Genomic DNA, 12,401 nt, shown 5'->3' with positions numbered 1-12,401 from the left:
TATATTTTTTGACTTGTAGTTTATGACTTGAAAACAGCTATTATTGCATGTTTGGATCAGTTACAGCAAGTCTACAAATCAACTTCGCGTAAGTTTCCAATGCCTTAACAATAATCTTTGAACAGGTGTGTAGCTATGAAATTAGCCTTTGGTATTGTTTAGATTGCCGTTTTGGAACGATTGCAACATAGCCTGAATGTTTGGCAACACACCGCTGCTCGCGATTGTAACACCAAACAACAGCTTGTTTAACTTCTTCGTCGTTGCGAACAGCTAGCTGCAAACGACGAGGAATGATCCTGGCTCTCTGGTTATCGCGTGCAGCATTACCAGCTAGCTCTAACATTTTCGGCGGAGAGGTTTTCAAAAACTCCAGCTAAGTAGATGGTGCGCCTAAACCGATGAGATTAGACACGACCAACAGGAAACTGAAGAAAGCCACTCTTAGCCTTAGCTTTTCCACCTTTTCCACGTGCTTACATTTTGTTTTCTACTGAAAACAGACTGACAGACTAGAGATCTCGTGCGGCTTTTTGTTAAACAGAAAAGAGTTTTTTGACCAATAGTGAAAAAGAAATAAACAATGCTCAAATGACGTAATCTTTTAAAAACCAATAGAAGTGCGTAGAACGGAAAAGTTATCAAGTTGGAAACCACAAATCTACTTTAAATTAAATCCAGTTGCAATGCAATGAAAACAAAGAAGAAAAAATTTTCACTGCTAAGCTCGTCGAAATGATCTGACGCACCAAAAGCCGGAGGAAAACAAGCGCCAAAGGTGGCAAAAAAAGGCGAGAAGCGCGCTGGTAAGAAAGGCGGAAAAGTCGCTGGAACTGGTGACAAGAAGCGCAAGAGAAAGAGACGAGAGTCTTATGCCACACAAATTTTAAAAACATTATACGCATTAGAAAATGGGTTCAAATGAAAATATCTGTTGCAATCGTTATATTTTATGGAGCAAACATCGCCGAGAACAAATTAGCTGCTAAAATAAAATACTCGAGTTGTTCTAATCCGTCTTAGTCTATGAACAACTGAAAACCTATTTGTTTTTTGTTGTTGTTGTTTTTTTGTTTGACTTGTTTTCTTTCTTCATTTTTTTTTTTTTTTTTCTTTTTTAGAAACGAAAACTATAAGAACTCTATTCCTGCAAAAAAAAAAAAATCAAATTTTAGCAAATTACTATTGGCTCCTAGTATTGTTTGTTTGTCACCATGTTTGTGTGCGTCAAGAATGTATAAATTGCATTGAGAATTGTCAATCAAACCAGAGTCCGATTTTTCTTTTTCATTTCTTCGTTGATGATTATAGAAAGACAAACAGCAGCACATTTCTTCCTTCCAGGCGTTGTATACTTATTTAATTATATTCTTATTGGCGCTTACAAGACAGTTAATGTAGTCTTTTGTGGTAAATTTTAAAACTATTAAGCATTAATTGGATAGTTACGAAATAACGAATGTTGTTAATGCTGGTAAGAAAATACTAATAACAAGGAAGTGGATGCAATGTGCTACCGTTAGTACTAACCATAATTTGATCACAAATGGAAAAGAAAGAAAAGAAAACAAAAAACTGTTTGAATAATTTCTTTTGAATAACGAATGTTTTTCTTTAGGAAGGTTGCAGAAAATAAAAGATTGAGAGAGCTTAACTACTTCTTGATTAGAATATGATCATTTTATGTGCAACTGAGGCAGAACATGGTTTTTACAAATCATTATTCAAATTTAATCATTAGATCTTGCTAAAATTTTTGTTTTTTTGTCATTAAATGCAAAAAATCTAACTTCTGCTTTTTTTTAAAAAAGAATCACACAAAGGCTTTGGCACTAGTATGAAACCGCAAGCTCTAAGATATCTAAAAGCATGCACTATCTTCCGACCATTCGCTGGGCACGGAAAAAACACATACTACATTTTAGTCACTGTGTATTAAGGTATGCATCAAATACTTGCCAATCGTATTTCGTTCATTTCGGGGTTTCGGGAAGGGGAACAATGAAATAAAAAAAAAAAGCCTACGATCGAATGATCGCGTACACTTTTCATCATTTAACTGACAGGTAAACTGAAGGAGTTACTACGCTCCACGAATTTAGTTTAACTTAGTTACTTAGTTACTACGATCTTAGTTTAACAACGGTGTAGTGGTTACGCGCAGTCCTACTAAAGTTTTTGGTGTCGGCCTAGCGTCAAGGAGCCGAAAAGGTGCTTTTGGTTTGTTTCTAATAAAAAAAAAAAAAAAAAAAAAAAAAAAAAATGAAAGAAAAGAGTATCTAAGGCAAAACCAAGACAAGTGAGTTTAGAGGAGTTCCATTTAAGTTTTTATCATTTATCAAGAATGCTTTAAGTAACAAAAAGTACTGCGCTACTTATTTTCAATGTTTTCTACCTTATATTTTAAAACTTGAAGCAGTTTAGCCACTACTGTTTTGTACACTTTACTCTCTCAAGTCTTCAAAAATACTTAAAAGTAGTTCCTGATTTAAAAAAAAAAATAATGCTTAGAAATAAATTTGCATTTTTAGGGGTAGTCACAAGAGACTTTCAGAGTCCGTCTTGAGTTCCTGAAATATCTGTATTAAAATCTGCACTACCACTGCTACTACTGCTACTCACAAGAGCATCCCAGTGAGCGAGGAAAAGTGAGGAGTTCTTCTCGCTCGTATCGGTGAGTGAAACAGAAGAAGCATCTTTCTGAGAATATCTCTTTAGTTTGTTCACAGCTTTATTTCTTTTACAGTTAAACTGACACAAGGCCAACAAATGAATGGTCAATTAGGGATACTTTTCAATGGACAATCTGTACAAGTCCACTTCTTTAAAACAATCCTTTAGTTTGATGAAAGATACGTGACAATTTTTTTTTTTTTAAATGGCATGTTCAATGCACTTTGAATCAAACCTTTTGTTTGGCTTTTTCATAACATGGCTTTTCAATGTTTTACAGAGTTTTTGTTAAAATTAACCCAGCCTCAGGTAGCAAGTCTAAGCATTGAAAATAAAATATCGAAAGTACTGAATTTTGAGTGTACATATGGTTCTGGGGCAAGGTTGGTTAAGGGTTAAGTTAGGTTAGCATCAGACTTGGCTCAATTGTGGCTGTAACTTAATTGTAATTAAATGTATTTTCATGAAGTAATTGTTATTGTATTTTATAAGGTACAGTCACAAGTAATTGTAATGATATGACTTGTAAGTGAATTACAAGTCCAAGTCATTGTAATTCAGTTGCTATTAAAATTTCAAGTAATCCTAATTCAATTACATTTACAATTGAAATTGACCCAAGTCTGCTAGATAGTATTTTTAAATTTGTTCTCCATCAATCCTGAGGTTCTATGATTTAAGCAAATACATTTTTAGGCTTGATTTAGGTTGGGCAGTATGTAAAAAATGTAATATATTAAAAATTTTTAAAAAAAACTTTGCATTGTTCCATTCACCACACTCTGTGAGTTTGTGAAAAATCGAGATAAGATGTGCAAGGCTTTTCATGATTTTCTTCGTTATCTCTGCCATAAATTCATTAGTTGGCCTGACAATCTGCAATTGCTCCATTGCAAAGTTCCCTGCAGTTTTCTGTATGGCTCTGTGGCTATTAGCATGAATAGAAATCAATTTGTTGACATTCCACCTGATTATGATGAAGGCAAGCTATATCTTCCAGTATGGTGCTATCTCTATCAGTCCCATGGTTATCTGTGGTCCAGGACTGAGAGCGCACTGTTTAAATGTCCTAAGGTATTGGCATGACGCATGGATGCATGAATATATGTATGTATGTATGTATGTATGGAAGTTTGTTTGTATGTATGTATGTATGTATGTATGTATGTATGTATGTATGGAAAATTGTATGTAAGTATGTATGCATGTTTGAATGTAAGTATGTATGCGCGTTTGTGTGTATGCATGCATTACTTTTGCTAACATGATGCTGTCAACTGTAATTTAGGGTCATAAGTTTGTCCTTTTCCATTTGTCGTTTGATGTTTTGAGTGTTTTAGGTCACTTTTTTAAATTGTTTTACCTTTTTGTCAGTAAACATTTAAGGAGTTCATTTCTTCCAATAAAATGCTTTGTTTAATTTATATGTAAACTGAAATATTTCAAAAATATTTCTTGCTACTCAGTTTAAAGTCTTAAATTAGTTTACACCGTCCAAATTTTTAAACTTCAACTTTGTTTTTTAGATTTTAGTTTGTGAGAAATTGCTATTTGGGAAAAGTTTGAGGCTAATGACAAACAAATCTTCCTAAGCTCTGCTGTTTTGGTGATGGATTAAAGTACCATCGTTACAACAGATGAAAAGAACATTTAAATACAGAGGTTCTCCAAATGTTTTTTGACAGAAAAAATCTGTCGGGGCGCTAGTATTTTGAGTTGATTTTGGATTGTTCAACTTGGCTTTTGATCGCATTATGCATTTGAATCTGCTGCTGCCCAGTGTTATTTTTAAATCTTGGTTAGTTGGGTTATTTCTGAAAGAAGGTTAAAAAACCCAAATGTTTTAGAATGAAATTGTTGCAGTTTTAGTTTCATACAACGAGCCCATGTTTTCATTGTTCAAACTTACAGTTACCCATCGACTTATTCAAATGCCCACAAGTTTTTTCGTTCAAAGGGAGGGAGCCAGCACACAAATTCGTTGAAAAAGTATCGCTTCTCGGCCTAATGGCTAAGATCAAGTGTAGTATCTGTTCTTATCAGTTTAATATCTGGTACGCCGGCATAGTCCGGCTCATATATTAATCTGATTTTTGGCATTTGGTCAAGGGATCGTAGGTTTACCTCGCCCTGACCGCGGGTTGCCTCGGCGTTGCACTACTGCTGAGTGCGGCCCATTAAAAAGAGAAAAGAAAAAAAAACGGAACGATGCGGTTAGGGTCCAATCAAAAAACCACAATTGCGAAGATTGGGGCACGTCCGAGGCTCCCCACACAACGGGAAAGGCATACTTACCTGACGGGGAAGTAAACCTGATCAACATGGGGCTTCTTCCAGGGTGAGGCTCTTGCATTGCACTTCGCCTGGGCTGACCCCTGCGATTACCGCTAACGTCGGTAACTCGACCGTACAATTTCTGGTAGTGGGGGCCTGCGTTCGCGCTCGCCCCCTTTAAAGATGCAAAAAAAAAAAAACCCTCACTCAGCCCTCTATGAGTTACTGGACGTAAACGAGTATTTGAGAAAAGGTATATTTTATGTGTATTTATATGTTATGTATATATCCTCGAGTGAAGATTTGTCAGTGAGAAGGTAAACAAAGCTTCCTAAAAGTGTAAACACATTTTATTTCGTTCAAAAGTTCTTTGTTGTTGTTGTTGTTTTTTTTTCTTTCTTATAAAATCAATGAAAATCTAGTCGCAAACAGTAAGCGTGATCGAACGGCTGCAACACCAGAAATCATACAATGTGTGGCTGTAATAAAAAACAATAATGGTAACAATTGTTGAAAGAAAAAAAAAATAGTCGCAATAATAAAATTATGATAATAATAGTAAGATTGAAAATAATAACAATCGTAATAATGGTAATAAAAGATGATGATAGCAATAACAGACTAATAATAATACCAACAGCAATGATAATAACGATAATAACAATCGTAATAATCATAAAAAATAAGTAATGGCAATAACAAACTAACAGTAATGATAGTAACAACAATAGTAACAATTTCCATCCATTTTTGTATATTTCATATTGGATTCTGGTATATTTTTTGACTTGTAGTTTATGACTTGAAAACAGCTATTATTGCATGTTTGGATCAGTTACAGCAAGTCTACAAATCAACTTCGCGTAAGTTTCCAATGCCTTAACAATAATCTTTGAACAGGTGTGTAGCTATGAAATTAGCCTTTGGTATTGTTTAGATTGCCGTTTTGGAACGATTGCAACATAGCCTGAATGTTTGGCAACACACCGCTGCTCGCGATTGTAACACCAAACAACAGCTTGTTTAACTTCTTCGTCGTTGCGAACAGCTAGCTGCAAACGACGAGGAATGATCCTGGCTCTCTGGTTATCGCGTGCAGCATTACCAGCTAGCTCTAACATTTTCGGCGGAGAGGTTTTCAAAAACTCCAGCTAAGTAGATGGTGCGCCTAAACCGATGAGATTAGACACGACCAACAGGAAACTGAAGAAAGCCACTCTTAGCCTTAGCTTTTCCACCTTTTCCACGTGCTTACATTTTGTTTTCTACTGAAAACAGACTGACAGACTAGAGATCTCGTGCGGCTTTTTGTTAAACAGAAAAGAGTTTTTTGACCAATAGTGAAAAAGAAATAAACAATGCTCAAATGACGTAATCTTTTAAAAACCAATAGAAGTGCGTAGAACGGAAAAGTTATCAAGTTGGAAACCACAAATCTACTTTAAATTAAATCCAGTTGCAATGCAATGAAAACAAAGAAGAAAAAATTTTCACTGCTAAGCTCGTCGAAATGATCTGACGCACCAAAAGCCGGAGGAAAACAAGCGCCAAAGGTGGCAAAAAAAGGCGAGAAGCGCGCTGGTAAGAAAGGCGGAAAAGTCGCTGGAACTGGTGACAAGAAGCGCAAGAGAAAGAGACGAGAGTCTTATGCCACACAAATTTTAAAAACATTATACGCATTAGAAAATGGGTTCAAATGAAAATATCTGTTGCAATCGTTATATTTTATGGAGCAAACATCGCCGAGAACAAATTAGCTGCTAAAATAAAATACTCGAGTTGTTCTAATCCGTCTTAGTCTATGAACAACTGAAAACCTATTTGTTTTTTGTTGTTGTTGTTTTTTTGTTTGACTTGTTTTCTTTCTTCATTTTTTTTTTTTTTTTTCTTTTTTAGAAACGAAAACTATAAGAACTCTATTCCTGCAAAAAAAAAAAAATCAAATTTTAGCAAATTACTATTGGCTCCTAGTATTGTTTGTTTGTCACCATGTTTGTGTGCGTCAAGAATGTATAAATTGCATTGAGAATTGTCAATCAAACCAGAGTCCGATTTTTCTTTTTCATTTCTTCGTTGATGATTATAGAAAGACAAACAGCAGCACATTTCTTCCTTCCAGGCGTTGTATACTTATTTAATTATATTCTTATTGGCGCTTACAAGACAGTTAATGTAGTCTTTTGTGGTAAATTTTAAAACTATTAAGCATTAATTGGATAGTTACGAAATAACGAATGTTGTTAATGCTGGTAAGAAAATACTAATAACAAGGAAGTGGATGCAATGTGCTACCGTTAGTACTAACCATAATTTGATCACAAATGGAAAAGAAAGAAAAGAAAACAAAAAACTGTTTGAATAATTTCTTTTGAATAACGAATGTTTTTCTTTAGGAAGGTTGCAGAAAATAAAAGATTGAGAGAGCTTAACTACTTCTTGATTAGAATATGATCATTTTATGTGCAACTGAGGCAGAACATGGTTTTTACAAATCATTATTCAAATTTAATCATTAGATCTTGCTAAAATTTTTGTTTTTTTGTCATTAAATGCAAAAAATCTAACTTCTGCTTTTTTTTAAAAAAGAATCACACAAAGGCTTTGGCACTAGTATGAAACCGCAAGCTCTAAGATATCTAAAAGCATGCACTATCTTCCGACCATTCGCTGGGCACGGAAAAAACACATACTACATTTTAGTCACTGTGTATTAAGGTATGCATCAAATACTTGCCAATCGTATTTCGTTCATTTCGGGGTTTCGGGAAGGGGAACAATGAAATAAAAAAAAAAAGCCTACGATCGAATGATCGCGTACACTTTTCATCATTTAACTGACAGGTAAACTGAAGGAGTTACTACGCTCCACGAATTTAGTTTAACTTAGTTACTTAGTTACTACGATCTTAGTTTAACAACGGTGTAGTGGTTACGCGCAGTCCTACTAAAGTTTTTGGTGTCGGCCTAGCGTCAAGGAGCCGAAAAGGTGCTTTTGGTTTGTTTCTAATAAAAAAAAAAAAAAAAAAAAAAAAAAAAAATGAAAGAAAAGAGTATCTAAGGCAAAACCAAGACAAGTGAGTTTAGAGGAGTTCCATTTAAGTTTTTATCATTTATCAAGAATGCTTTAAGTAACAAAAAGTACTGCGCTACTTATTTTCAATGTTTTCTACCTTATATTTTAAAACTTGAAGCAGTTTAGCCACTACTGTTTTGTACACTTTACTCTCTCAAGTCTTCAAAAATACTTAAAAGTAGTTCCTGATTTAAAAAAAAAAATAATGCTTAGAAATAAATTTGCATTTTTAGGGGTAGTCACAAGAGACTTTCAGAGTCCGTCTTGAGTTCCTGAAATATCTGTATTAAAATCTGCACTACCACTGCTACTACTGCTACTCACAAGAGCATCCCAGTGAGCGAGGAAAAGTGAGGAGTTCTTCTCGCTCGTATCGGTGAGTGAAACAGAAGAAGCATCTTTCTGAGAATATCTCTTTAGTTTGTTCACAGCTTTATTTCTTTTACAGTTAAACTGACACAAGGCCAACAAATGAATGGTCAATTAGGGATACTTTTCAATGGACAATCTGTACAAGTCCACTTCTTTAAAACAATCCTTTAGTTTGATGAAAGATACGTGACAATTTTTTTTTTTTTAAATGGCATGTTCAATGCACTTTGAATCAAACCTTTTGTTTGGCTTTTTCATAACATGGCTTTTCAATGTTTTACAGAGTTTTTGTTAAAATTAACCCAGCCTCAGGTAGCAAGTCTAAGCATTGAAAATAAAATATCGAAAGTACTGAATTTTGAGTGTACATATGGTTCTGGGGCAAGGTTGGTTAAGGGTTAAGTTAGGTTAGCATCAGACTTGGCTCAATTGTGGCTGTAACTTAATTGTAATTAAATGTATTTTCATGAAGTAATTGTTATTGTATTTTATAAGGTACAGTCACAAGTAATTGTAATGATATGACTTGTAAGTGAATTACAAGTCCAAGTCATTGTAATTCAGTTGCTATTAAAATTTCAAGTAATCCTAATTCAATTACATTTACAATTGAAATTGACCCAAGTCTGCTAGATAGTATTTTTAAATTTGTTCTCCATCAATCCTGAGGTTCTATGATTTAAGCAAATACATTTTTAGGCTTGATTTAGGTTGGGCAGTATGTAAAAAATGTAATATATTAAAAATTTTTAAAAAAAACTTTGCATTGTTCCATTCACCACACTCTGTGAGTTTGTGAAAAATCGAGATAAGATGTGCAAGGCTTTTCATGATTTTCTTCGTTATCTCTGCCATAAATTCATTAGTTGGCCTGACAATCTGCAATTGCTCCATTGCAAAGTTCCCTGCAGTTTTCTGTATGGCTCTGTGGCTATTAGCATGAATAGAAATCAATTTGTTGACATTCCACCTGATTATGATGAAGGCAAGCTATATCTTCCAGTATGGTGCTATCTCTATCAGTCCCATGGTTATCTGTGGTCCAGGACTGAGAGCGCACTGTTTAAATGTCCTAAGGTATTGGCATGACGCATGGATGCATGAATATATGTATGTATGTATGTATGTATGGAAGTTTGTTTGTATGTATGTATGTATGTATGTATGTATGTATGTATGTATGTATGGAAAATTGTATGTAAGTATGTATGCATGTTTGAATGTAAGTATGTATGCGCGTTTGTGTGTATGCATGCATTACTTTTGCTAACATGATGCTGTCAACTGTAATTTAGGGTCATAAGTTTGTCCTTTTCCATTTGTCGTTTGATGTTTTGAGTGTTTTAGGTCACTTTTTTAAATTGTTTTACCTTTTTGTCAGTAAACATTTAAGGAGTTCATTTCTTCCAATAAAATGCTTTGTTTAATTTATATGTAAACTGAAATATTTCAAAAATATTTCTTGCTACTCAGTTTAAAGTCTTAAATTAGTTTACACCGTCCAAATTTTTAAACTTCAACTTTGTTTTTTAGATTTTAGTTTGTGAGAAATTGCTATTTGGGAAAAGTTTGAGGCTAATGACAAACAAATCTTCCTAAGCTCTGCTGTTTTGGTGATGGATTAAAGTACCATCGTTACAACAGATGAAAAGAACATTTAAATACAGAGGTTCTCCAAATGTTTTTTGACAGAAAAAATCTGTCGGGGCGCTAGTATTTTGAGTTGATTTTGGATTGTTCAACTTGGCTTTTGATCGCATTATGCATTTGAATCTGCTGCTGCCCAGTGTTATTTTTAAATCTTGGTTAGTTGGGTTATTTCTGAAAGAAGGTTAAAAAACCCAAATGTTTTAGAATGAAATTGTTGCAGTTTTAGTTTCATACAACGAGCCCATGTTTTCATTGTTCAAACTTACAGTTACCCATCGACTTATTCAAATGCCCACAAGTTTTTTCGTTCAAAGGGAGGGAGCCAGCACACAAATTCGTTGAAAAAGTATCGCTTCTCGGCCTAATGGCTAAGATCAAGTGTAGTATCTGTTCTTATCAGTTTAATATCTGGTACGCCGGCATAGTCCGGCTCATATATTAATCTGATTTTTGGCATTTGGTCAAGGGATCGTAGGTTTACCTCGCCCTGACCGCGGGTTGCCTCGGCGTTGCACTACTGCTGAGTGCGGCCCATTAAAAAGAGAAAAGAAAAAAAAACGGAACGATGCGGTTAGGGTCCAATCAAAAAACCACAATTGCGAAGATTGGGGCACGTCCGAGGCTCCCCACACAACGGGAAAGGCATACTTACCTGACGGGGAAGTAAACCTGATCAACATGGGGCTTCTTCCAGGGTGAGGCTCTTGCATTGCACTTCGCCTGGGCTGACCCCTGCGATTACCGCTAACGTCGGTAACTCGACCGTACAATTTCTGGTAGTGGGGGCCTGCGTTCGCGCTCGCCCCCTTTAAAGATGCAAAAAAAAAAAAACCCTCACTCAGCCCTCTATGAGTTACTGGACGTAAACGAGTATTTGAGAAAAGGTATATTTTATGTGTATTTATATGTTATGTATATATCCTCGAGTGAAGATTTGTCAGTGAGAAGGTAAACAAAGCTTCCTAAAAGTGTAAACACATTTTATTTCGTTCAAAAGTTCTTTGTTGTTGTTGTTGTTTTTTTTTCTTTCTTATAAAATCAATGAAAATCTAGTCGCAAACAGTAAGCGTGATCGAACGGCTGCAACACCAGAAATCATACAATGTGTGGCTGTAATAAAAAACAATAATGGTAACAATTGTTGAAAGAAAAAAAAAATAGTCGCAATAATAAAATTATGATAATAATAGTAAGATTGAAAATAATAACAATCGTAATAATGGTAATAAAAGATGATGATAGCAATAACAGACTAATAATAATACCAACAGCAATGATAATAACGATAATAACAATCGTAATAATCATAAAAAATAAGTAATGGCAATAACAAACTAACAGTAATGATAGTAACAACAATAGTAACAATTTCCATCCATTTTTGTATATTTCATATTGGATTCTGGTATATTTTTTGACTTGTAGTTTATGACTTGAAAACAGCTATTATTGCATGTTTGGATCAGTTACAGCAAGTCTACAAATCAACTTCGCGTAAGTTTCCAATGCCTTAACAATAATCTTTGAACAGGTGTGTAGCTATGAAATTAGCCTTTGGTATTGTTTAGATTGCCGTTTTGGAACGATTGCAACATAGCCTGAATGTTTGGCAACACACCGCTGCTCGCGATTGTAACACCAAACAACAGCTTGTTTAACTTCTTCGTCGTTGCGAACAGCTAGCTGCAAACGACGAGGAATGATCCTGGCTCTCTGGTTATCGCGTGCAGCATTACCAGCTAGCTCTAACATTTTCGGCGGAGAGGTTTTCAAAAACTCCAGCTAAGTAGATGGTGCGCCTAAACCGATGAGATTAGACACGACCAACAGGAAACTGAAGAAAGCCACTCTTAGCCTTAGCTTTTCCACCTTTTCCACGTGCTTACATTTTGTTTTCTACTGAAAACAGACTGACAGACTAGAGATCTCGTGCGGCTTTTTGTTAAACAGAAAAGAGTTTTTTGACCAATAGTGAAAAAGAAATAAACAATGCTCAAATGACGTAATCTTTTAAAAACCAATAGAAGTGCGTAGAACGGAAAAGTTATCAAGTTGGAAACCACAAATCTACTTTAAATTAAATCCAGTTGCAATGCAATGAAAACAAAGAAGAAAAAATTTTCACTGCTAAGCTCGTCGAAATGATCTGACGCACCAAAAGCCGGAGGAAAACAAGCGCCAAAGGTGGCAAAAAAAGGCGAGAAGCGCGCTGGTAAGAAAGGCGGAAAAGTCGCTGGAACTGGTGACAAGAAGCGCAAGAGAAAGAGACGAGAGTCTTATGCCACACAAATTTTAAAAACATTATACGCATTAGAAAATGGGTTCAAATGAAAATATCTGTTGCAATCGTTATATTTTA

At 35.0% G+C, this 12,401-nt stretch overlaps 2 long non-coding RNA genes and 4 other non-coding genes across 6 annotated transcripts; all 6 read left to right on the top strand.

Annotated features, from left to right (window-relative positions):
* Positions 1–2,178: 2,178 nt before the first annotated feature.
* LOC149877549 (uncharacterized) lies at positions 2,179–5,550 on the top strand. Its single transcript, XR_016447959.1, has 3 exons — positions 2,179–2,299; positions 2,532–2,674; positions 4,200–5,550. It is a non-coding gene; the product is annotated as an uncharacterized LOC149877549 (long non-coding RNA).
* Positions 4,665–4,856, top strand: LOC149877551 (U2 spliceosomal RNA). The gene has a single exon (XR_016448232.1). It is a non-coding gene; the product is annotated as a U2 spliceosomal RNA (small nuclear RNA).
* Positions 4,961–5,124, top strand: LOC149877550 (U1 spliceosomal RNA). Its single transcript, XR_016448154.1, has one exon. It is a non-coding gene; the product is annotated as a U1 spliceosomal RNA (small nuclear RNA).
* Positions 5,551–7,902: 2,352 nt separating the features above from the next.
* On the top strand, positions 7,903–10,600 carry LOC149877547 (uncharacterized). The gene is made up of 3 exons (XR_016447919.1): positions 7,903–8,021; positions 8,254–8,396; positions 9,926–10,600. It is a non-coding gene; the product is annotated as an uncharacterized LOC149877547 (long non-coding RNA).
* Positions 10,391–10,582, top strand: LOC149877548 (U2 spliceosomal RNA). Its single transcript, XR_016448231.1, has one exon. It is a non-coding gene; the product is annotated as a U2 spliceosomal RNA (small nuclear RNA).
* Positions 10,601–10,686: 86 nt separating the features above from the next.
* On the top strand, positions 10,687–10,850 carry LOC149877546 (U1 spliceosomal RNA). The gene has a single exon (XR_016448153.1). It is a non-coding gene; the product is annotated as a U1 spliceosomal RNA (small nuclear RNA).
* The last annotated feature ends 1,551 nt before the right edge of the window (positions 10,851–12,401 follow it).

Source organism: Hydra viridissima, unplaced genomic scaffold, assembly GCF_058129835.1.
Source record: "Hydra viridissima isolate aposymbiotic clone 2 unplaced genomic scaffold, HvirCarnegie_v1 scaffold_16, whole genome shotgun sequence".
Taxonomy (NCBI): Eukaryota; Metazoa; Cnidaria; class Hydrozoa; order Anthoathecata; family Hydridae; genus Hydra; species Hydra viridissima.
The sequence above is the reverse complement of the archived record's forward strand: the minus strand, read 5'-3'. Positions and strand labels throughout refer to the sequence as shown.